The sequence below is a fragment of the Abramis brama genome, assembly GCF_963993115.1.
Source record: "Abramis brama genome assembly, chromosome: 2".
Taxonomy (NCBI): domain Eukaryota; kingdom Metazoa; phylum Chordata; class Actinopteri; order Cypriniformes; family Leuciscidae; genus Abramis; species Abramis brama.
This window is the reverse complement of record NC_139964.1, coordinates 20,786,765-20,812,186: the sequence shown is the minus strand read 5'-3', so window position 1 is coordinate 20,812,186 and position 25,422 is coordinate 20,786,765. Positions and strand designations below refer to the sequence as shown.

The 25,422-nt window shown below is 39.5% G+C and overlaps 1 protein-coding gene and 1 pseudogene across 4 annotated transcripts in view; one reads left to right on the top strand and one right to left on the bottom strand.

Moving 5' to 3' along the window:
* Positions 1–25,422, top strand: part of LOC311077822 (complement C3-like) — a 515,769-nt pseudogene that overhangs the window by 254,234 nt on the left and 236,113 nt on the right. The window lies entirely within an intron of this gene.
* LOC311077816 (complement C3-like) overlaps positions 1–25,422 on the bottom strand; it is a 277,870-nt gene that overhangs the window by 81,857 nt on the left and 170,591 nt on the right. The window lies entirely within an intron of this gene.

The window sequence follows — 25,422 nt, the reverse complement described above, 5'->3', positions numbered from 1 at the left end:
ATGGCAAAGGTGTAAATTCACTCTATATAGCACAAACAGGGCTACCATAATATGTGAGCATCATGTATGTACAGTGAGGAAAATAAGTATTTGAACACCCTGCTATTTTGCAAGTTCTCCCACTTAGAAATCATGGAGGGGTCTGAAATTGTCATCGTAGGTGCATATCCACTGTGAGAGACATAATCTAAAAAAAAAAATCCAGAAATCACAATATATGATTTTTTAACTATTTATTTGTATGATACAGCTGCAAATAAGTATTTGAACACCTGAGAAAATCAATGTTAATATTTGGTACAGTAGCCTTTGTTTGCAATTACAGAGGTCAAACGTTTCCTGTAGTTTTTCACCAGGTTTGCACACACTGCAGGAGGGATTTTGGCCCACTCCTCCACACAGATCTTCTCTAGATCAGTCAGGTTTCTGGGCTGTCGCTGAGAAACACGGAGTTTGAGCTCCCTCCAAAGATTCTCTATTGGGTTTAAGTCTGGAGACTGGCTAGGCCACGCCAGGACCTTGATATGCTTCTTACAGAGCCACTCCTTGGTTATCCTGGCTGTGTGCTTCGGGTCATTGTCATGCTGGAAGACCCAGCCTCGACCCATCTTCAGTGCTCTAACTGAGGGAAGGAGGTTGTTCCCCTAAATCTCGCATTACATGGCTCCGGTCATCCTCTCCTTAATACAGTACAGTCGCTCTGTCCCATGTGCAGAAAAACACCCCCAAAGCATGATGCTACCACCCCCATGCTTCACAGTAGGGATGGTGTTCTTGGGATGGTACTCATCATTCTTCTTCCTCCAAACACGTTTAGTGGAATTATGACCAAAAAGTTCTATTTTGGTCTCATCTGACCACATGACTTTCTCCCATGACTCCTCTGGATCATCCAAATGGTCATTGGCAAACTTAAGACGGGCCTTGACATGTGCTGGTTTAAGCAGGGGACCCTTCCGTGCCATGCATGATTTCAAACCATGACGTCTTAGTGTATTACCAACAGTAACCTTGGAAACGGTGGTCCCAGCTCTTTCCAGGTCATTGACCAGCTCCTCCCGTGTAGTTCTGGGCTGATTTCTCACCTTTCTTAGGATCATTGAGACCCCACGAGGTGAGATCTTACATGGAGCCCCAGTCCGAGGGAGATTGACAGTCATGTTTAGCTTCTTCCATTTTCTAATGATTGCTCCAACAGTGGACCTTTTTTCACCAAGCTGCGTGGCAATTTCCCCGTAGCCCTTTCCAGCCTTGTGGAGGTGTACAATTTTGTCTCTAGTGTCTTTGGACAGCTCTTTCGTCTTGGCCATGTTAGTAGTTGGATTCTTACTGATTGTATGGGGTGGACAGGTGTCTTTATGCAGCTAACGACCTCAAACAGGTGCATCTAATTTAGGATAATAAATGGAGTTGAGGTGGACATTTTAAAGGCAGACTAACAGGTCTTTGAGGGTCAGAATTCTAGCTGATAGACAGGTGTTCAAATACTTATTTGCAGCTGTATCATACAAATAAATAGTTAAAAAATCATACATTGTGATTTCTGGATTTTTTTTTTAGATTATGTCTCTCACAGTGGACATGCACCTACGATGACAATTTCAGACCCCTCCATGATTTCTAAGTGGGAGAACTTGCAAAATAGCAGGGTGTTCAAATACTTATTTTCCTCACTGTATATGTTTGTATTTTTAAGAGAATAATGTTTATGCGTGGTTATTGAAAAAAATAAAAATGAAAGTTGCTGAAATAAGACCACAAAACACATACTAAATATATGTCCACAAGACTTTTGACTAATGGATGTTGTCGCTTCGAGTTCTGGCTTCAAAATTATGTGAAAATAGTCTTGCTTTATCGTTCACATAAAACAATAGATTGATTTAAATTGTGTAATACAGGTTTTGCTTGGAAAGCCTATATGCGAGGGGGGCGTGAACGAGGAGTGGTTTACACCTGAGAATACAATGTCCCACCCACTCTGCATAATGAGCCATTCATTCAGGTGTGACACTGACTGAGCCAAGAATGAATGCAAGTACAAAAGATATATTTAGAAGAAGACTTATATTGACCATTTAAGATTTTGCTTACACCTATCTTGTAAATATGTTTTGCTATTTTATTAAAAAGGTTACAATTACAACAATAATTACAATTTCAACAATATTTCAAGTGTACTCTTTCTTTGTAAAAAAAATTATTATAGGCCTACATTTTATCATGTTTAGCTATTTTATTAAAAAGGTTACAATTACAACAATAATTACAATTTCAACAATATTTCAAGTGTACTCTTTCTTTGTAAAAAAAACCCATTTTACCATACATTTTATCATAATATGTATTCATTAGTTTGAATATAGCCAACATCGGAACATCTAACATCTTAGTTGATTACTTTATTTTTGACAAAAATAGTATATATATATATATATATATATATATACGAATATATGAAGAGTTCAGATGCAAAAGCCTCTAAGTGCCATCTGAAATTTTCTTATAGAATGATAATTTTTATCAAGCTCGTATATTTAAGTTCAGTAATTTCACTTAAATGACAATTAATAGGTAATCTTCATTGCCATTTAAGTGAAATTATTGAATTTAAATATACGAGCTTGATAAAAATTATCATTACAGAAGAATATTTCAGATGGCATTTAGAGGCTTTTGCATCTGAACTCTTCATATATATATATATATATATATATATATATATATATATATATATTTGATGTGGCAGTATATTCTACAGTAAAAACTGTACCCAAATCTAGTCAACAAAATGTTGTCTTTCATATTTCGCCTGACTATAACGTTATTTTTATGAAATATTAGGGCATATAAATGTTAATTTGCAGTTTAATATTGTTGAAAACTTTTTCTTCGTCGAAGCAAGAAACCAGGAGACGTTTGGATCACGTTCAAGAAGTTATTCTTTATTGAGGACTTCACGTTGAAGTGGCTGCAGGTCTTCCAAAATCAGTCTGACTAACGTAACTTTACATGGTTTCTTTATAGGCATTTCAGTGGGCTGTCCCTAAAGGTGCTGAACTTATACACAGCCTTTAGGGATGACTACTGCTAAAAACAATAGAGGCAATTAACCCCAACTGAGCTGATGGTACCCCCCAAATTGTATAAATAACACATGGTCACGAGAACGAAGACTTTGTAACATTCACATATAGTTCAACTCTGAGTAGGAAGATCAAAGACTTCCCCAAAAGGTATAAACAACAAATGGTCACGAGAACGAAGACTTTGTAACATTCACATATAGTTCAACTCTGAGTAGGAAGATTAAAGACTTCCCCAAAAGGTATAAACAACAAATGGTCACGAGAGCTAAGACTATGTAACCTTCACACACAGTTCAACACTTAGTTGGAAGATCAAAGACTAACAAAACCCCTGACTATTACAAGGTTTAGACAGCTGACTTAAAGCTGACTTGCATTAAAGAGTAAATTAAATTTGATATTCCACAGTCCCCTCTTAGAGAGTTCTTAAAATAACTCTCACAAAATACAAATTTAAACACTTAAAAGTTAATTCTTGTAACTTGAAAAAGTTACAGGCACATGGCATATGTTCTGTGTTGATTTTCTGTAATTGCATGTTGACACAGAAACAAACATGCACTTAGGGTCCGTGAAGTCTTACGGGTAATATTCTTTTATGGTTGGACCAGTCATTTTCTCGTGTGAGGTGTGAGTCATTTGTTGAATGAAACACTTGATACTGTGGAAGCATACGTAGAACGCCAATAAGAGAAATAACAGCAGAATTGCTATTTCTTTAATCCACAGCCAGGGTTTACCAATCAAGTTTCCGAACCATGAAGAATTGTCTCCAGTCATCTGGTGTAATTTTGAAAGATCAAGAATGTCTTGTTGGATTTTGTTCAAATTCTCTGTTGGATCCATTAACCCAGTGCAGCATTCAGGTCCGATAATGGTGCAGGCCCCTCCTTGTGTTGCAAGAATGTAATCCAAGGCCACTCTGTTCTGTAAGATCATTATCTTGTGCGAAGCGAGAGTGTTCGTAATGTTACCCAGGGCCAAAACTGTATCATTGGCCAATTTCTGTACAGAATCCGACAGGCTTCTGACTTGATCGAGAGCCTGCATGACACCATACGATGGGATTAATGGAGGAATCATACACAACTGATTTATTGCAAAAAGTTTCGGTAGGGATGGGTTCCTGGAGAGACACTCGTTTAAATCATTTTCCTGTTTCATTTCTGTAGTAGTGACATACACATGGGACTCATCTGTTCCTCTTTCAATCACAAAACTGCAACGTTCACGAGGAATTTCACCCAGTGGAGTCGATGCTGGAGCATAATTTTCTATGCACCAGTGGAACATCATTGGCAGGAGTAGATCTGTCATGATGGGAGTAGCTGAAGTAAGGTTGCAGGATGGTAGTCCAGGAATGCAACACTGAGAAGCTGGAGGAATGGTTACGTTGTGACATGTATCCTTGTTGTATAATCCACTGGTATGATGATCGAATAAGGTACATGTGTCACATTTGGAGATAGGGTGCGCTACCCATGGGATTCCTGCTCCTACTGAAGGTGCGTGTGGCATGCAAACATTCTTTCCAGCAAACAAAGTGTTTCTTGACATATTCATCAGCTCTAGGAATATGTTGTCTCTGGAGTCCGCACTTTGTGTGATGTCCATGATGGTTAGTAGTAGTACGACAATCTTGATCATGTTGGTGACTGGGATGACTGAAGGTTCCGTATGTATATCTCTGCGTTGTGTATTTTTATTTTTAGTTTGTTTGGCAGTGGGTCAAATTGTCTTTGGGATGTTGTCGCTTCATACGCAGATAAAGAGGTTGTTGCATATGGATCTCTGGACAGCCATCAAGTGATATCTGCACAGAGTAAGAAAGAGGAAAAAAAAAAAAAAAGAGAAAAAAAAACTAAACAAAACAAAACAGAGCAGTATTTCTTCAAACACTAGGGTTGTAGCAGTATTTGTCATAAAGACTGCAAACATTAGGGTTTTATCCTCTGTTCAATCTTAGTCTGCTATTGTTGTTCCGTCTTTCCCTGTTTCTTATTTTAGGCGACACCTAAAGACCAGTGAGGTAAGGATGGACTAAAAAAATGGGGACGGCCTATGAGGTTGTCTTCACCCTGGATTGGCCCCCGACGCCTGTTGCGTTCAGTTCTTTCCAGGGCCCTCACTGAACCGTGTGTCCTATCCTATCCCTGTTGGTGGAGGAACAACTTTACAGTGTGAAACATGAGTCCAGGTTTTCCTTCCCTGACACAATACTGCAGCTGCTGTAATCAACATAACTTGATGTGGTCCTTGCCACTTAGGCTCTAATGGTTTGTTTTTGAATGACTTTATCATGACCCATTGACCTGGGACGATTGTGTGTCCACCTTCTGGTGGAGTCTGCCAACAAGACTCAACTCTCGCTTTGGCACTCTGTACTGCCTTTGTGAGGTTTTCACAGTAAGCGATCAGGGTATCTGAGGCAATGTGTACATCAGCATTTCTAAGATCAATCACACCTGGCATTTGCATTGGGCGTCCAGTAATAATCTCATGAGGACTCAGTCCTACTGTTCTGTTAGGTGATGCTCTCATACTACACAGTACTGCTGGCAGCGCTTCAACCCATGGTACTCCTTCCTGATGCATTTTGCTTAACCTGATTTTGATTGTTCTGTTTGATCGTTCAACCTGTCCTGATGCTTGTGGCCTGTAGGGACAGTGCAGATTCCACTTAACCTTCAACATTCTGGACACCTCCTTGACAACCTGTCCTGTGAAGTGCGTACCCTGATCTGAGTCAATGCAATCTGGTAATCCCCATCTGGGAATGAAATCAGTGACAAGACATTTAGCAGTATGTGCAGCTGTAGCACGCCCTGTTGGATAAGCTTCTAGCCATCTTGAGAATTTGTCTATTACTACCAAAACGTCAGTTTTTCCCTTACAACGAGGCAACGATATGTAATCAACTTGCAAATGACGGAATGGTCCTGGTGGAGCTGGGGTATGTGCTGCTGGTGTAATGGCTGCTGGTACATCATTATTTTTCTGACATGTAACACACCTTTTGGCTGTTTCTGTGGCTACCTGTCTGAATTTTGGATTCCACCATTGGTTTGAGAACCTGTGATTTATCGTTGCTGGACCACTGTGACCCAAATTGTGTATTTGTTGAGCCAAATATGGCAGCAGTGATTCGGGAGCAACATACTTCCCCCCTTTGGTCCAGCAGCCAGATGAATCAACGGTGGCTCCTTTGTCTAACCATGTCCATGCTTCATATAGAGGAACATCTTTGTACAAATCAATGATAGATTCAGGAGGCAGAATTGTCTTCTGTGCTGTACTACCTGAACACACTTGTACAGTTACATAGAAACAAGCCTGTTTAGCTGCTATATCTGCAAGAGCATTACCTTTAGCTTCTGTAGTGTTAGTTGTGAGATGTGCTTTCACTTTGATTACCGCTAATTTCTTTGGAAGTTTCATGGCAAACATAAGATCTTTCACTAATTCAGCATGCTTAATGGGGGATCCAGCAGAAGTTAGAAACTGTGTGCTTTGCCAAATGACACCAAAATCATGAATAACCCCAAAAGCATACCTGGAATCTGTGTAGATATTTGCAACTGATCCTGAAGCTAGTGTGCATGCTCTAGTTAAAGCTACCAATTCTGCAGCCTGAGCTGAAAAATGATCTGGAAGACGACCTGAAGCTACCACCTCAGTGGTGGACGTTACTGCATAACCTGCTCGTCTGTTCCCTTCAATTACTTGAGCTGAACCATCAACAAACAACTCAAATTCTGCATTCTCTATGGGAGTTTCTGCTATTTCACTTGTCGCTGCGTATGTAAGCGTAACACAATCATGAGTCATTTCGCCTTCATCCTCTAACACAACTTCAGTCATTGCAGACATCATACATGTTGAGGGGTTCGTGACTGGTGCACGCTGTAAAATAATGTTCGGGGCTGTGAGAGTAGTCAACCAATTTCCCCAACGAGAGGAAGTGACAGAAGTGACTTTTGCTTGATTCATTAGTGCGGACACTGCGTGAGGGCATTTTACATTTACAGTCTGACCTAACACCATTACTGATGAAGCCTGAAGCGCTAGATGAACTGCCTGTACTGCTCTGAGGCATGGTCCCATACCTTGAGCTACTATGTCAAGTTTACCAGAATAGTAATGAATTGGACGTAAACTTCCCCCATGATCTTGCATTAGGCATGCAGTCATAAAGCCCAAGTGTTCATGGACATAAAGCACAAAGGGTCTATCAGATTGAGCAATTCCTAATGCTGGGGCTTGACATAGTGCTCTTTTCAAATCATTGAATGCTTTGAGGTGAAGTTCTTCCATACAAACAATATCTGAATCTTTACCATGGCCTTTCAACAAGTCATAGAGAGGCTGAGCAATCGAGGCATATTCTTCAATCCACGGTCTACAGTAACCTGCTGTTCCTAAAAATGAGCGTAGTGTTTTAATGATAGTAGGCGGAGGTATGGCTTTGACTGAAGCCGCTCGATCCTGTGTAATAGATCTATTTCCTGCACCAATTGTTTGACCCAAAAATGTGACTTGCTTTTTAGCAATTTGAGCTTTGTGAAAGCTGCATTTGTGTCCTTTTTTATGCAAATAGTCCAATAATGCTGCCAATTCAGTTTTATGTACCTCGTGATCTGTTGAGGCAATCAAAATATCATCGACATATTGGATCATAGTGGACTGTTTTACTGGACATTCTGGGTCACACAAATCACGTCTGACAGCCTGATGGTATATGGTCGGGGAGTTTTGAAATCCCTGGGCCAATCGGGTCCACTGATATTGTTCGTGGTCAACTGTGAAAGCTAACCATGGCTGGCTGTCAGAGTGCAATGGTACAGAAAAGAATCCATTAGACATATCAATTACTGAAAAAATCGTACAATCTAATGGTAAGCCATTACAAATTGTAGATGGATCTGCCACTAGCGGGGTGATTTTATCAATGTTTTTATTGGCTACTCTGTAGTCTATGGTGAGTCTCCATGTCCCATTGGATTTCTTGATTGGCCATATGGGTGAGTTACAGGGACTGTTGGTTTTAACTAGCACTCCTTGCGTCAGCAACTTTTCTACAATAGGTTTGATTCCCTGTATGGCTTCCTTACTGATCGGATACTGTTTGGTAACCAGGGGTGGAGTTCCTGTCAGTTTGACTGGTTCTACACCTGTCAATAAACCATAATCATCCTTGTCATTAGCCCAAATTGGATGATTCAGTAAGAAAGCATACTCTGGAGGGATTGCATTATTGGTAGAAATGTGTGCTGAGGAAATTTTAATGCTAGCAGATTCTGAGGACATGTCTAAAGTTAGATGTACTTGTCTCAGGAGATCCATGCCTAAAATTGCACCTGTATTCAATGGAGCACATAGCAATTTTGTCGTCAGAGTTTTCGGGCCAAATTGTACCTCTATGGGCGGGGTTTCATACAAAACAGAATCTTCACCTATTACGCCAGTTAAAGAAAGTTTGGTTTTCTTGTACGGGATGTCTAAACCTTTAGCCAATTTTGTAGGAATTATCGTAATCTCTGCCCCGGTATCAAGCAAAAAGTCAGTCTCTTTTTCTTTTATGCTACCTTACACAAAAATTATTTTGTCATTATGATGGATTACAGGGGAAAGGTAGCTACTCACAGCCCCAACAATTAGTTTTTTTCCTGGTCTTGTTGTGCTCTTAGAAGAGCCTGAACGAGCTGTCCTAAAGTTTCAGTGGACACTTGCGGAACTACATCAGGGTTGTAAGCCGGCTGAGAAGGAGCAGAATTATGCATTCTATTTCTTTTATTATCTTGCAACTTCTTCCTACATTCTTTCTCCCAATGCCCTAATTTTCCACAGTAGTGGCATGTGCTTTCTTTTTTAGTCCATCTATTGTCTTGTTTTGTTGGGTTAAACGTAGCTGCTGCTATTCTCACTTGGCTTTTAACATCAGCATCTCTTTCCCATGTAGCTAACCTGTCTAGGTTACTTCTGAGAGTTCCGTTAGCCCACGTAACATGTAGGAATGGCAAGGCTGATCTGTACTCAGCTATAAGACCATCTGCCCAAATACGGATTAGAGCTCCTCTATCATCTAGTACACTTTCAGAATCCTCCACTATTCCACTGTACGTGGCAGCTGCTTGACAAAATCTTTCAGTGTATTCACTTATAGTCTCTCCTTTCTTTTGTGCACATCTAGTAACTTTCGACCAATCTATTTTGGGTCCTAAGAGATTCTTTAGGATTTTCAAAACACCTTCTCTCAAATCGCCTTTACTGGCATGTTGCAGTTCGGAAGTAACAGCAGACTCAAAACTGTTGAATTCAGATTCAGTTAGAATTTGTGACATCAGCTGTGTAACTTCTGGCAACGACATGTCGTAAAGACACATTTTACTGACCAATGCCCTTCTAAATTCAGAAAATTCTGTGCGTGTTGAGGGTAAACTCTGGGATAGTCTCTCGATATCTTTGGGTCCTAGCGCTTTGGCAACAGCTTGTATTTGGACAACAGAAGAATTGGGAGGAACACTTTCAGTTACCTCAATTCCCTGAGACCTTCTCCTAGCGCCACACACCTTCACTGAATCTACTGGCTTATCAGTTACTGATTGGATGGCTACATCTTTTTCAAAGAAAGCTTTTAAGTCAGGATAAATGTTATCCGGCTGACTAAATTCTCCCTCATCAGTTTTTTCTGCATCTTTGTTGCGGTGTAATTTCTTAGTCAAAGAAGATATTCTAGCACGGAGCTCATTGTTCTGTTTCTCTAGCTCTGAGTTGCGTTTAGACTGTTCTGTAGCTATTGCTAAAACAAATTCTCTGTGGCAACAAATAATGGCTTTGACTTTGTTCTTGCGAACACTTGCTCCTAGTACCTTTTTACAATCTTCCATTGACCATGCTTTGTCTGGATGAATCTCATATTTCTTTGTCAAATCCAATCTGACGGACTTCGTCACTATAGAGTCCATTTGTTCCCCCAACAATGTTTTAAATTCGCTTTCTGACCACAATGGAGCTGCACGGCCACCTTTTTCAGTAGTGGGGATCAGTCTGGGATTTTTCCTAAACATTTTTGTGAGTTTTCTTTGTTATCACACAATCAATAACACTAAAACTTCTCTCTAGTGTCTACACAGAGGGTACACTTGTTAACACACCAGCTATTGTTAACCTTCCTTGCCCAGAGCAAAGGATAACACAAATTACTAGCACTTTACGCTAAAAAAATCTTCCCTGCCTACAAGAACAGAGGATCAACAGAAATAACTAGCACATAAAGCTAATTCTTCTCTGCCTGAAGCAAAGGATAAACCAAAATATTAGCACTAATGCTAACCGTCCCTGATAAAGCAGAAGATAAATCTTCACTAACTTTACAGAGGATAAACCTTCTCTAGCAATGTAGAGGATAATGCAATTTCATCTAAAAAAAAAAAAACTTTTTAGAGGATAAACTTAGTTAACAAAACCCTGCAGCTGTCTGTTAACTACTTCTCTGAACGGCGCAGAGGATTTCAAACTTGTACTAGTCTTTAAAGGTTCTTTTGAATAGAGTAGCACTCACCAACCCTTGGTTGTAAAAGAAGATTCAGACTGGAAATCTTTGTTCAGCTGGAAGTTTCGCTCTGCATTTCAAAAGATGCAGTCTGGAAAGCAGATCTTAGTTTGAGCTTGAAGTTTTCAATCTGGAGGAAGCTGGAAAGATTCAGTCTGGCAGTCTTTGTTTAGCTAGAGGTTTCGCTCTGGATTCCAAAAGAATCTGGATTCAGGTGAAGAAGCTGGAACTCTATCCGGGTCACAGGCACCAAATTGTTGAAAACTTTTTCTTCGTCGAAGCAAGAAACCAGGAGACGTTTGGATCATGTTCAAGAAGTTATTCTTCATTGAGGACTTCACGTTGAAGTGGCTGCAGGTCTTCCAAAATCAGTCTGACTAACGTAACTTTACATGGTTTCTTTATAGGCATTTCAGTGGGCTGTCCCTAAAGGTGCTGAACTTATACACAGCCTTTAGGGATGACTACTGCTAAAAACAATAGAGGCAATTACCCCCAACTGAGCTGATGGTACCCCCCAAATTGTATAAATAACACATGGTCACGAGAACAAAGACTTTGTAACATTCACATATAGTTCAACTCTGAGTAGGAAGATTAAAGACTTCCCCAAAAGGTATAAACAACAAATGGTCACGAGAACGAAGACTTTGTAACATTCACATATAGTTCAACTCTGAGTAGGAAGATTAAAGACTTCCCCAAAAGGTATAAACAACAAATGGTCACGAGAGCTAAGACTATGTAACCTTCACACACAGTTCAACACTTAGTTGGAAGATCAAAGACTAACAAAACCCCTGACTATTACAAGGTTTAGACAGCTGACTTAAAGCTGACTTGTAGGGGTGTGACGAGACGCTTACTCCACGAGACGAGACGAGACACGAGATTGGGTTCACGAGAACGAGACAAGACGAGATTTTTACACAATTTTTAAGAAATCCTCAATGATGAAATGTATGAATGGAAAATAGTATTTTATTCAACTGAAAATCACAAAATGCAAAACAATTTAGGTGCATTTTGAAATCAACTTGTAATGAATGTTATTTTACTTCTATTTTAATGAATTCTATGCAGTAAAGGACATGCAAACACTGCAAAATGTTTTGCTATAAACTCTACCGTCTGGCTTCTCCCCTGTACGATTTCACATGAGAAATCTAACTCCTTTCCACAAATCGAACATAAAAAAAAATAAAACAGTATAAATAAAATTAATATAAATAACTGAAATAACACTTTAAATGCAAACAGTAAGTGTGTATCCATAATCAAAGTAGCCTACTGCTCTCTCAAAACTACAAGTTCAAACAGAAAAAAAAAAATTCTTCAAGCATGAAAAAGAGATAAATTAACTACACAGAACAGACTAAGATTATGGTCATGTTCTTTTTCAAGAATATAAGCATGTCTACGATTTCTGGCAGCAGTTGAGAGTGAGACCTTTGGGCAGTAACTAGGGCTGCACGATATGAGGAAAAGCTGCGATGTGCGATAACATTGTTTAATATTGCGATGTCGATATGACTTGTGATATGTGAATGTTAGCTATACTGTTCCCATGTCTTAGTGCTTTAATAGGTTCTTTGCGCGATAGGTCAAATGTTTATTACCTGCCTGGTTCAGATTACACTATTTTAGCGCGATTTTGGCACGATCCGTTTCGTGGAGATTCGTAAAGGACAACGGGCGTCGGGACGCAAGATTCGATTCGTTTCATTTCGTATAGTGTGTCATAGTGGGCGACAACCTACGCGTCTGCGATGCTTCAGGACATCACTACAGAAAGACTAGCATGTTTAATTTTAACGGTCCTCCACGACGGGTTGAGTGTGAGCGAGAGTGTGTGTGCGCGAGTGAGTGAGAGTGCGAGCAACAGTGAGTGTGCGTGTGTGCGCGCGCGAGTGAGCGTGTGTGTGTGTGTGCGCGCGAGTGAGTGAGTGAGCGAGGGACAGTGAGTGTGTGTGTGTGCGCGGAGTGTGTGTGTGATTGGCCCGGCACACAAATGATTTAAAAGTGGCAGGGGCATCTTCAATACTAATTTCACCCTCACGCTCCATCACGCTGACATCACAACAACTCACGAGACAAAGTTTCACCTCGACGAGAAATCTCGTCGCGTTTTAATCTCGCGAGATCTCGTAACACGAGATCTCGTCACACCCCTACTGACTTGCATTAAAGAGTAAATTAAATTTGATATTCCACAATATGTTGCTTATACAGACATTTTATTTCAACATATTTCAGTCGATTTTTACTCATCTCAGTATAGCCAAGCATTTTAGTTGATTAAAGCGGTTTATTCTTTCACACACAGACACGCGATTCACATTTAGGTAAAACATTTACCCTTCATTCATCTCACAGAAACGCGATTCATCTTTTTGCGGTTTACATAGGCCTACACTAACGTTATTCCATAACGTTATTCCACATTAACACTTGAGAAAAGATAACTTAGCCTACCTCAATCCTCAGCGGGATCTATTGCTCCTCATATCAGCACTGTTCTGAGGAAAATTTTCTCCAGGATTATTAGGTAGGCTATATTATGCATCACTCGCGGCACGCTGTGTTTACAGCTGATGGGTGTTTCACAGGACTGAAATGGTTCTCAGAATTTGCGTTTGAATACCGCGCGCTCTCCGGGGCGTGGTCACATTACAATTGAATGAGCTCTAATGAGCTCGACTGGAATCGCTCTCTTTTAATACAGATTTCACAAGCTGAGAATATTTGTTTTTTATAAAAAATACTTCATTTAAAAGATGCGATCTCAAGCTTGATGCCAGTGGGTATGTTTGCCTGTTTGACTGAATTTTCGCGCAATTTCAAACGCATTTCAAATTGGAGTTCACTGACAGAGAGAGTGCAGAACTCGCATCATGTTAATTTTTCTTTATTTGGCAAAAAGCAAAACACTTTATTTTTATTGTGAGTACACAGAAAAAAAAAATAGAAACTGAACAGGATCGATTGATGTATAACACGAAAATGAAAGATCAAAATGAACAGAGCATTATTAACTTAATTTACATTGCTAAAAAAAAAAAACGAGCAAAACGTGCGGGCGTTAAGGGGGTTAAAATGGCAAATAAACAGAATAGATTACACACATCTAAAGCAGTTTTTCACTAGTGGTTGCGCAGTGGCATGAAAAATCTAAGCCCTCTTCCCCATAAGAATCTAAGCCCTCCCCCACCCAGAAACGATGGTGACGATGAGGCCTGGGGCCTAGTCCTCTGCCCTCACCACGCACCGGTCCTTTTCACGGATGCGCTGGACCTGACGCGAAATGCTCTGGTAAAAAGGAAGTAAGTCTGGTTCTTGCAGTCGAGCCGCTGCAAGGCTGCTTTGAGGAGGAGGACTCTACGTGGTAAAGTCGGGGTCTGCAATCACAATCGCCGCACGTCTAAAGGGACGAGGTGGAAGCCCACGGCTCTGTGCACATGCCTCCGTGAAGAGACTGTCGCCGTGCATCTGTGCCTGTCCGTTCGTCTCTGGGCGCGGGTCTCAGCTTGCAGTCCAAGCCGTGCAAGTTCACGGCCAGAGGTGTATAATCCAGGGGTCAGAAAGTAAAAGTCCTGCCATATGTTTATTCCACCCATGAACTCAGCCAGCTGATTTCACTAATTAGTTCTCTCTCCTGTCTGAATTAGCAAATCCAGGTGATTGGAACAAAATACTGAGGAGGACTTTTACTTTCTGAACCTGGACTTTACACCTCTGCATAGCAATGCCACATGTCAGCCAAGAGCAAAGAAATAAACCAGAACTGGACCTTATCTGAGCCACAAAATCTGTGTATATTAAATATGGAGTCATCTCAGCCTTAATAAGCCTGTTAACCCTCTGGGATCTGAGCTGTTTTCTGGCCCTGGAGGTGTTCTGACACGCTCTGACATTTGTGCTTATTTCTGTTACTTGTGACATTTTCATGGCTAAAGTCTGATTACACTGTATTTAGCACAAACTCTGCTACAATAATATATCAGCAGCATGTATGTAAAAGTTTGTAGTTTTGAGATAATGACATTTATGCGTGGTTTGTGAAAATACAAAAAGAAATTGTCACTGAAATAAGGCCATGAAACCCATACTGATTATTTCTTCACAAGACTTTTGAAAATTGTATCACGTAGCCTAGAATATTTGCTCCAAAACTATGTGAAAATCACCCTGACTGCTCATTCAGATAAGACAATATATTGATTTAAAATTTGTAAGACGTGTTTTGTGTGAGAAAGCTTTATGCGAGAGGTGTGATCACATCATCAATATGTATGGATTTCACACCTGAGAAAGACAAAGACCCTCCCCTAACGGCCCTATTAGGAGCTATAAGGCCCCAGTCATTCTGAGCAACCTTGCACAAAGAATGAGGAGATTTAAAATTGAATGGCTTTTTGATTGTTTGGATTTATTTACAACACAACATAATCCAAAGATACACAACAAATGACAAAAAAGCTCATTATTGAAAACAATGATCCAAAGACAGAGATCTTTGTGCCATTCCTAAAAACATTGTACATACCTTTCATTTTGTAGGAGGATTTGTGAATTTGAATAGGTATTTTGAACCTAAAAATACACTTCCAGACACATATGCACGCACACACATAAAGAGAAGTCCAAAGCGCAGAGGACGGAAAGGACGCAAGAATGCCCATATATGGAAAACAGAGATGTCACCAAAAACCCCATCTGAAGCAAGAGACGGTTAATGTTGCAAGGCTCAGTCATGAGACTTAGTTCCTCTGGAAAAAACCTAAGAAACTGCATTGGAACAATGTAACCCAGTTCCGTATAAATATGACTGCATATGACTGTTAGTCGCTGCATTTTTTATTTTGATGTCGATTGCATCCCTAGAGAGAAATCAAATCTCTTCTAGCTTAATCCTAGCTGAATTTCTTTTGGTTTGAACTGCTCTGCTGTATTATTGTAACTTGAAAAACCTCGGATGAGAACAAGTTCATATTTACTCCAATTGCTTGAACTGCTTACAAGGTAATTAGCCTTTGTAATATTCACTCATACAGGACTGCCCTGTTGAGATTGAATAAGCTGAAGTTTTATATCCTGTAACATTTTCTTTTGATTTGCTACGAGTTTTAATCTTTGTGTAATCAGTGTTTTAATCTTTTGTATAAATACATTTTTATTTCTAAAGACAATCACTGTTAAGTCTTACTTCAGCTATTACAAACAGTTCTAATAGCAAAAGACAGAGCAATTTATTAAATCTTTTATAACCAAAGAAAACAAGGATTCCAAGAGCGATTCTGCTGGAAGGTAAGCATGAGTTTTATTCATATGTCTAGTAAGTAATGATTATTATTGTTTCCTGGGTGTGTAGGGACTACACCTAGATTTACTGTTATAAATTATAACAAGCAAGTGAGGGAATAGTACCAATTCTGACCTGACAGCAAAAGACCACCTAGACACATTGATACTATGGGTTAATCAGGAAAGTGAGGTAATACCAGATCTCACCACAATTTCCAAGGTGTTTGATTTTCACTTTACCATGTTCATATACAGAGACTCATATGAATGCTGAAGTCAGCAGGACTCAGTGGCATCTGGGCCCTGAAAAAAAAAAAAAAACGTGAACAAACTGATATCAAGAGAAACTCTAGGCCTGCACGATTTTGGGAATACATTTTAGATTTTTCTGGTTAAAATTACTTTTTAAAATTCACAGAATACACACACACACACACACACATGTTTCCAACAATATATAATATAATAAACACCAGGTTTGTTGTGCCTTGTAGGCATAGGCTATGGGCAGTGCTGCATAAAATAATAATAACAATAACCTATAGCAACCTATAAATCTTCCAAAATATTTCAGTAACAACTACGCTAGAGAAAAATATATTGATTATCATGTTACTTCAAATGTTTCCATTCGTTATGATAATATGAAATGAGATAATAGTAAAAACATGAAGCCTAATGTTTGGTGCGTTTTGCTTTTCAAACCCACGGCGTGCTCCAAAATATGATACATTCAAACCCACAGCGTGCTCCAAAATATGAAACATTATGGTTACCATATTATACATATCTACGTTTGAGCAGATATCCACAAACACAGTATTTAACAGTAAACACGGGTCTAAATATTATAATATTCACCATATATCTAGCAACAGTTCAACTGCAATGTGAAGTTTATGCAACAATAACAAACTAATAAGTAAGAATTTCTTACCTTACATCTTTCTTGTCTTCAAATTGCGTTCTTCTTCTTCTGAGAATCCAATATAATATAAGCTCACAGCGCGTCTTTCAAACTCAACGAAAAGCAGAGACTTGTGAAGTTTTTTGGTGCTTTGTTTTTGAGGTAACGAGTGCGTTCGTGTGAGGCGTGGGCGATTTGCATGTGAATCTCTTTTGCGCGCGTGGGTGTGGTCAAATTAAAAATAATGAGCAAGCGTTTGAGATACTGGACATCTTGTTGGTTTTATACAAATTACTTAAACAGAGAATATTTTTTTTTCAGTTTGAATCTGATCATTTAAAAGTACACACTTAAATGTTTATAAAGGTATATGGCTCATAAATGTGTGACAAGTATTCGCTGAGTTTTGTTTCAGTTTATAGACGTGCTCAAGAAAAAAAAGTTCACTGCGATGGAGAAGCAGAACGCACACCCTGTTTATTTTCTTTATTTTACAAAAGCACAATGTTTTGATTTGATTGTAAGTGGACACATACAAAAGTAGAAATATCACAGATTCTTTTTTTATATTTCTTTTTTCTGTATGACCATAAATGACGGAGTAATTTAAGTTTATTGTGCTACAATGTGAAGAAAATCCAGCAAAACGCGGGGGCGCGTTTGCCGACCCCAGAGGGTTAACAAGCAGAATCACTGAAGGAAAGAAGAGAACAGAAAAAGAGACGAGCAGAAACACAAGAACTACAACTGACTTCAGCCACAGTCTTAGATGAAATCAACTGAAGAGAAAAGACATTAAATCTGTGAAGATCTCAGCAGAGGAGGATTAAACAACTCCACAAACAGCATTACCAGCTTCACTTACTAACCAGACTGACTTTATTTCTGTCAGACGTCTACAAAAGTTTTTATTGAGAATTAACAGAGTTTTAACTCTAATGTGTTTCATTTGAAGTCACCATAACAGTGATTAGTGTTTCCATTAGTTGGGCTCTTAACTCCTATTATATTTTTTGTCTCTTTTGGCCGCTGTGACAGTGTGTTTGTCAAACACATTTGCAGCAGCCAAAGCAAGCTAAAGCGAAACGAGATCAGGTGATGATGGTTACCTGTTGATGGTTTTCAACAAGTGTGATATTATATTAGATTTGTGTGATATTATATTAGATTAACTAATATTAAATGATATAAACTAAATCACACAGTGAAAGAGTGAAAATCTAAGTGTGTACCCGCACTTGTCTAATCTACAAGACTACAAAGTGTATGCGTACACTCTATGGGTGTGTGTGAGGGAACGGTTTTAAACAATCTATGTAAACGCATAGACTGTATAAAACAAGGGTAAACGTAATAATCGCTAACATAACTACATAGGTGACTACATTGGTTATCATAAAAAAATTGTCATGATTTATTAATGACGCAGCATCATCTGTATTAACTCCGCCCACGGAGAGCGTGCGCTATTCAAACGCAAATATCTGAGGACGCAAACCTGTGAAACGCCCCCACATCAGCTGGATAACACACCGCGAGTTAACAGAGTCATGTACTTTACGACGCTGTGAGGAATAATACTATCTTAATAATAATCCTGGAAAATTTACCTCAGAAGTGCTGGAAGTTTCATTTCGAGGAGGAATGGATCCCGCTGAGGAATAGGTCAGTTCTATATCTGCTTTGTTCTAATCGCAAGTGTACTTAGTTCTAACGCAAGTGTACAACTAAGGCTGGTGACACACTGGATGCGTGGCGTAAGCGTCTCAGCTGCGTGGCGTGTCCGTTTTTATTTCGGCTCCCATGTTAACAGGTTAGAGCTTGCACACTGCCTGCTTGAGCCGCGCGGAAAACGCGCGTGCATGCTAGAAATAGAACCGACGCCTATTTTTTCACATGACACGCAAGCGTCTTGGAAGCGTTTACAAGCAAAATTTAATAGGAAAAGATGTTTATATGACATTTTGACACGAACACATATTAATAAATGTCATTTTGATGTTTGAAAGTGTCTAGGGTTTGACATAAATGCAAATATAAATGCAATTTAAAAAAATATTATCGATTTTCAAATACTGCACCTGTCAATACAGAACGAAATATTCTATAGCCTATATTGCCGTCAACACTGCCGACGTTGTCTTTGCTGCTATATATTTATGTTTAACATGAAGTATAGGCCTTCCACAACTCTCTCCCCATGTGTCAAATATATCACCAATGAGGCTTATCATATGTCACCTAGCAGCAGCAGCGCCGCGTAGGACACGCTTCTGGTGTGCAAAGACATGGAAAACGCCACGCACACGCCACGCAGCTGACATGCAACAGAAACACCACGCCACGCAGCCAGTGTCTCACCGGCCTAATACTTTAGTTTGTACAAAGAAAGATTACACTGGAAATATTGTTACAATTTTAATTGTTGTTGTAATTGTATAACCTTTTTAATAAAATAGCAAATATATATATATATATATATATATATATATATATATATATATATGTATGTAGGAGCCATTTGTGACATTTATGTTTAAGTTAATTTAATGACCCCTGCTGGTGAATTATGACCTTGCGGCCTTGGAAGGCCTTAGAACAGAAAGAGTTAAAATTGCACACCTGCGCCAATTAGTGGCATAGAGGTAGACAAAGGAGGAATCCTTGAGGTGTTGGAAAGTTTGGAATTGGATGTTGGAAATGCATGGACGCCAGCAGGCATATGGTTTTCAATTTATTTACTTGTCGGTTTATTTATCAGTTTAGTGACAGTTTATCGTATTGCAAGTATTGGATGGATTACGTCGTTCGTCATCCATATTTATGTTTTCGATTTTGAGTTTATTTTTCGAGAGAATCAAATGCTATACTGGAATAAAACGAACAATCTATTGAAACCCCTGAGGCGTCCGAAGTGACTTATTGGAAGGCACTACATAGTTGAAAACCCCTCTGCTATTGGAAAGTGAAATCTGCTGCATTGGAACATTTGGAAGTCACCTGCGTTTGGAAAGTTTGATTTACGGATTCACCCTTAGGATACTTGGAAGATTGGGAGCTGCATTTTCTAAAGTATGTGGATTATACACGTTTCCCGCTGATGATGTTAACCTTTATCTCCTTGGACGTTTGTGAGTAAAACACTGAATTGGAGCGAGCCGCTGCGCTCATACAATGACTTTGAATGTGAGCCGCCGTGCTTACATCACAAACTGAATGGGCATTTTCACTTGCGTTTGTCTTCTCATTTATGTGTTGACTTTGAAATGCTATCGATTTCTTGTGTGTTGAACTTTTGAGTTAATCTTTGAAAAAATGTCAGACGAAGAGCCTGAAGAGAAGGATTTGTACGAAGAAAAAGAACTGTTTAAGTTAATTGCAACACGTAGGGGGAAGCTTGGTGTTTTAACACACAAACAAAATGAAATCAATAGTCTTATTGAAGCTGGACAGGACAAAGAAACTGTTAGGAAACAAGTTAACTCGTTTGATGGATTTTTCGCTGAGTTTATTAGTTTACAAGCAACTGTACAAAAATTGACGAAAGATGCATACGAAAAGGAGGCCGATAACTTAGACTGGTACCAACCCAAATATCACCTTTTCAAAAACTTCTTAGAAGGTGTCACGAACTGGCTCGAGGTTGATCAAGATAATGAGAAAGAAGAGGAGCAGGACGATATTGTTAAGTCCCAAGATAGCGCATCTCAAGTAGCGCACAGTGTCACGCATAGCTGCAAAGCAACAAGCGCTCTCAGTTGTGCGTCACAAGAATCTTTCATTCATCTAAAAGCGAAGCAGAATGTGCGGCTATTAGAGCAAAGGCGCAGGCTTTGAATAACAAAATTGATCTTAATATCGAAGAAGAAAATATCATTGCAAAATTAAAGGCACGAAGAGAAAAAATGGTCATAGATTCCTAACTTGCTGCTGCAGAGGCAAAGGTTAGAGTATTCAGAGAAGCTGAAAAACAATGTTCAGTGTCGGGCGTATACAAATACAGTACACCAACGGAATATGATACCCTTGCAACAGTACAAAGACCAGTGAGATCCCAGAGAGAAGGATCAGCTCCTCGTACTGACCCTAGGCAAACTGTAGGTGCACAACAAAATGCAAATCAGAGCGTCTCAGTACCAATAGGAAGCGAGATTCACCCAAATGGCAATGATACAAACGTCACTGATGTATTAAAGACAAACTGAAATTACTGAAATGTTAGTGAAACAGCAAACACTCTCTCTTCTTCCAGATAGAGAAATTCCCATATTTAATGGTGCTGCTCTTCAATATAGGACGTTCATCAAAGCATTTGAGCAATGTATTGAGAATACAACTACTAATATGGATGACCGGCTATACTACTTACAACAGTATACAAGAGATCAACCCAGAAACCTTGTCAGTAGCTTTATGCATATGGATTCCTCCATTGCTTATAAAGAAGCTAAAAAGCAACTAGCATACCATTTTGGAAACAGCTATAAAATAGCATCTGCTTACATGAATAAAGCCTTGAACTGGCCAACCATCAAACCAGAGGATGGCAATGGGTTGCGATCATATGCTCTCTTTTTACTTAGCTGCTACAATACAATGCAAGACATTGATGGCCTAAAAGAGCTTGAAAGTTCCACCAACTTAAGACTCATTGTGTCTAAACTTCCATTTAGGCTGCGAGATAAATGGCAAGCAAATGTGTGTAGCATGCAAGATAACAAACACAGAGCAACATACAAGGACTTGATAGACTTTATTGAAAGACAGTCCAGAGCGATGCTTGATCCAATTTTCGGTGACATACACAATTCAACAGAGAGCAAAGTAACGTCAATACCTAAACCACAAAAAACGTTCACCAAACTAAGTGGGAGGACCAGCTTTGCCACTACAGTTACTCAGGCACCTGAAATAAAAAAAGAATGAGTCACAATATGGACACAAACTGAATGCAAATAAGTGTGCTCTTGAAAGGCCTTGCTTATTTTGTGAAAGAAATCACACATTCGAAAATTGTGAAAAGTTTAAGTCTAAACCAAATAGTGAGAAAATGGAATTCCTGAAATTAAATGGGACAAAACAAAGGGACATGTTAGCAAAACCTGCAAAAAACAGAATGAAATGTGAAACATGTTCTCTGTCTCATCCAACCATCCTTCACATTCACACTGGCAAGGAAAAAGATGGAATTAAAGATGACTTTACTGGAAACAAACCACTGAGTAGTGCTATGGTTTCTGTAGAAGATAATGACCTAATGGGGGTCAGTTAATCAAAACAATGCACTCTTGCTATTGTGCCAGCGAAAGTAAAAGTCTCAAATTCAGATAAAGTCATAAATACTCATGCATTCTTGGATCCCGGTAGCTCAGCTACATTTTGCACAGACTCATTGAAAAGAAAGTTAAACATCACCGGTAAAAACACCACAATACTCTTGTGCACAATGGGACAGGAGAAAAATGTCCACAGCAGTATAGTGTCTGGTCTTGAAGTCAGCAGTATGGAAAGCCATCTGTATCATAAACTCCCAGAAGTCAATACTCAAACAAAATTACCAGTTTCAAAACGACACATACCAATACAAGAATCAATAGATAAATGGAAATACTTACGTGAGGTGAAGATTCCACAATTGGATGCTGACATTGAGTTGTTAATAGGCACAAATGCTGCAAAGCTTATGGAGCCTTGGAAGGTAATAAACAGTAGAGGTAATGGGCCATATGCTGTTAGAACACCCTTAGGATGGGTCGTCAATGGGCTCATGCAAGAAACAACATGTCAAACGCAAGGAAGTCACTCATGTACTGTAGTTAATCGCATATCTGTAGCAGATTTGAATGATTTGTTGATTAAACAGTATCATCAAGATTTTCCAGAACTGGCAGCTGAGGAGAAATCAGAGATGTCAGTCGAAGACTTAGTTCTTAGGAACTAAGAAATGGTCATTATTACTTACCGTTATCTTTTAAAGAAAATGATGTAATGATGCCAAACAACTACCAACAGGCACAGCAACGTGTTATGTCTCTGAAAAGAAAATTCGAAAAGAATGAACAATATCATAGAGAATATACTGCATTTCTAGAAGGAATGCTTGAAAAGGGCCACGCAGAATCTGTGCCATCTGATGAACTGGAAACACAAAGCGGAAAGGTGTGGTACATTCCACATCATGGAGTGCATCATCCAAAGAAGGACTCCCTGAAAGTTGTATTCGATTGCTCCGCATCCTTCCAGGGAATATCCTTGAATAACAAATTGATGCAAGGTCCAAATCTCACCAGCAACTTGGTAGGCGTCCTGTTGCGCTTCCGCCAGGAGCCAATTGCCCTTATGGCAGACGTGGAAAGCATGTTTCACCAGGTGAGAATTATGGAGAAGCACGTGGACTTTTTGCGCTTTCTATGGTGACCAAATGGTGACACAGGTCAACCACTGAAAGAACACAGAATGACAGTGCACTTATTTGGGGCAACGTCTTCACCAAGTTGTGCAAGTTTCGCCCTCAGACAAACTGCAGAAGATTTCAAAGATCTATTTTTGCCTGAAACAGTGGAAACAATTAAGCAAATTTTTTATGTAGATGATTGCTTGAAATCGGTGGCCACTGAAGCTGATGCTGTGACGTTGTGCAAAGAGCTTGAAAGAGCTTGCTTACTGGGAGGCTTTCGTTTGCACAAATGGATAAGTAACAGCAGAACAGTCCTAATGTCCATCCCACAAGCAGCCAGAGCAAAGGAGGTCAAAGACCTTAACCTGGAATCCAGTGATCTTCCTACAGAAAGAACTCTTGGCATACAATGGCACATAGAAAGAGACAAACTCACTTTTGCAGTGAGCCTGAAACATCAGCCATGTACTCGAAGGGGAATACTGTCCATCATATCCTCAGTATACGATCCTTTTGGCTTCATCTCTCCATTCGTCCTTACTGCTAATAACATTCTGCGAGATCTTTGCAAGCTGAATTATGCCTGGGACAAAGCCCTACCAGACCACTACATACAGCTGTGGCATGAATGGATGGCAGGTCTAAGTTGCATTGGGGAGCTCAGAGTCAACAGATGTCTCAAGCCAAAAAGCTTTGATCCGATAACATCTGCACAACTACACCACTTTAGTGATGCGTCTGAAAGTGGTTATGGCTGTGTCACGTACCTTCGTCTCACAAATTCAGAACATGAAGTGCACACCTCATTTATAATGGGGAAATCACGAGTTGCACCACTGAAACAAACTGCAATGTCAAGAATGGAACTCACTGCAGCAGTACTTGCAGTACGAATGGATAGACTGATCAAAGCAGAGTTACAACTTGCTCTTGAGAACTCCATTTTCTGGACAGATAGTACATCAGCATTTAAGTACATTCAGAATGAGAACAAAATATTTAAAACATTTGTGGCTAACAGAGTGAACACAATCAGAGAAATGAGCAAGGTAAAACAATGGAGATACATAAACACTAAACAAAATCCAGCAGATTGTGCATCTCGTGGTCTCAAGGCCAGTGCTCTTCTGAATTCAAAGGTTTGGCTGAATGGTCCAGAATTTCTCAAATGTCAGGAATCTGAATGGACAAATTCTGACATTTCCATACAAACACATGAAGAAGATGATGATGATGTGGAAGTGAAGAAGGATGTTCTCATCATGAACTTAATTGTAAAGGAAGAACAAAATCCTACTCACACATTCATATACTATCACTCAAATTGGAACAATCTAACCAGAGCAGTAGCATGGCTACTTAAGCTAAAAGACGTTCTCTTGCAATTAAGTCTGAAAAGAAAGGAAATACTTACCAACATGAGCATTAAGAACTCAAATGCAGAGAAACAATGTCTGATGGAAAGAAAACAGTCAAAAAATGCATGAATGTACAGCAGATTACTTTAGAAGATGTCAAAAAGGCAGAAAATGCAATTGTACGCTTTACTCAAATGCAGGCATTTCCAGAAGAAATCGAAACCTTGCAAAAAGAAAACGCTCATGTCAGTCGCCAGAGCCACATTCGTAGGCTTGATCCTATTCTGCAAGATGGATTACTTCGTACAGGAGGGAGATTAAGCAGAATGGCTATGCCAGAGGATCGAAAACATCCTATGGTACTTCCAAAACGCCATCATGTGTCCAAACTGGTGTTGAAACACATTCATGAACAACTAGGCCACTGTGGAAGGAACCATATGTTGGCCAAACTGCGACAGCAGTACTGGATTCCAGCAGCAATTTCCCTTGCTAGAAAGATACGGTCTGAGTGTGTATTCTGTAGACGCCTACATTCAAATTTAGGAGAACAAAAAATGGCAGACTTGCCAAAAGAAAGAATAACACCAGATTTACCACCATTTACCTTTGTTGGAGCAGACTTCTTTGGTCCAATTATAGTAAAAAGAGGACGCAGTGAAGTGAAAAGATATGGTGTCATTTTTACATGTTTCACAACTAGAGCAATACATTTGGAAATAGCCAATTCACTTGACACTGATTCATGTATCAACGCAATCCGCAGATTTATAAGCAGACGAGGGCAAGTACGGCAAATAAGATCTGACAATGGA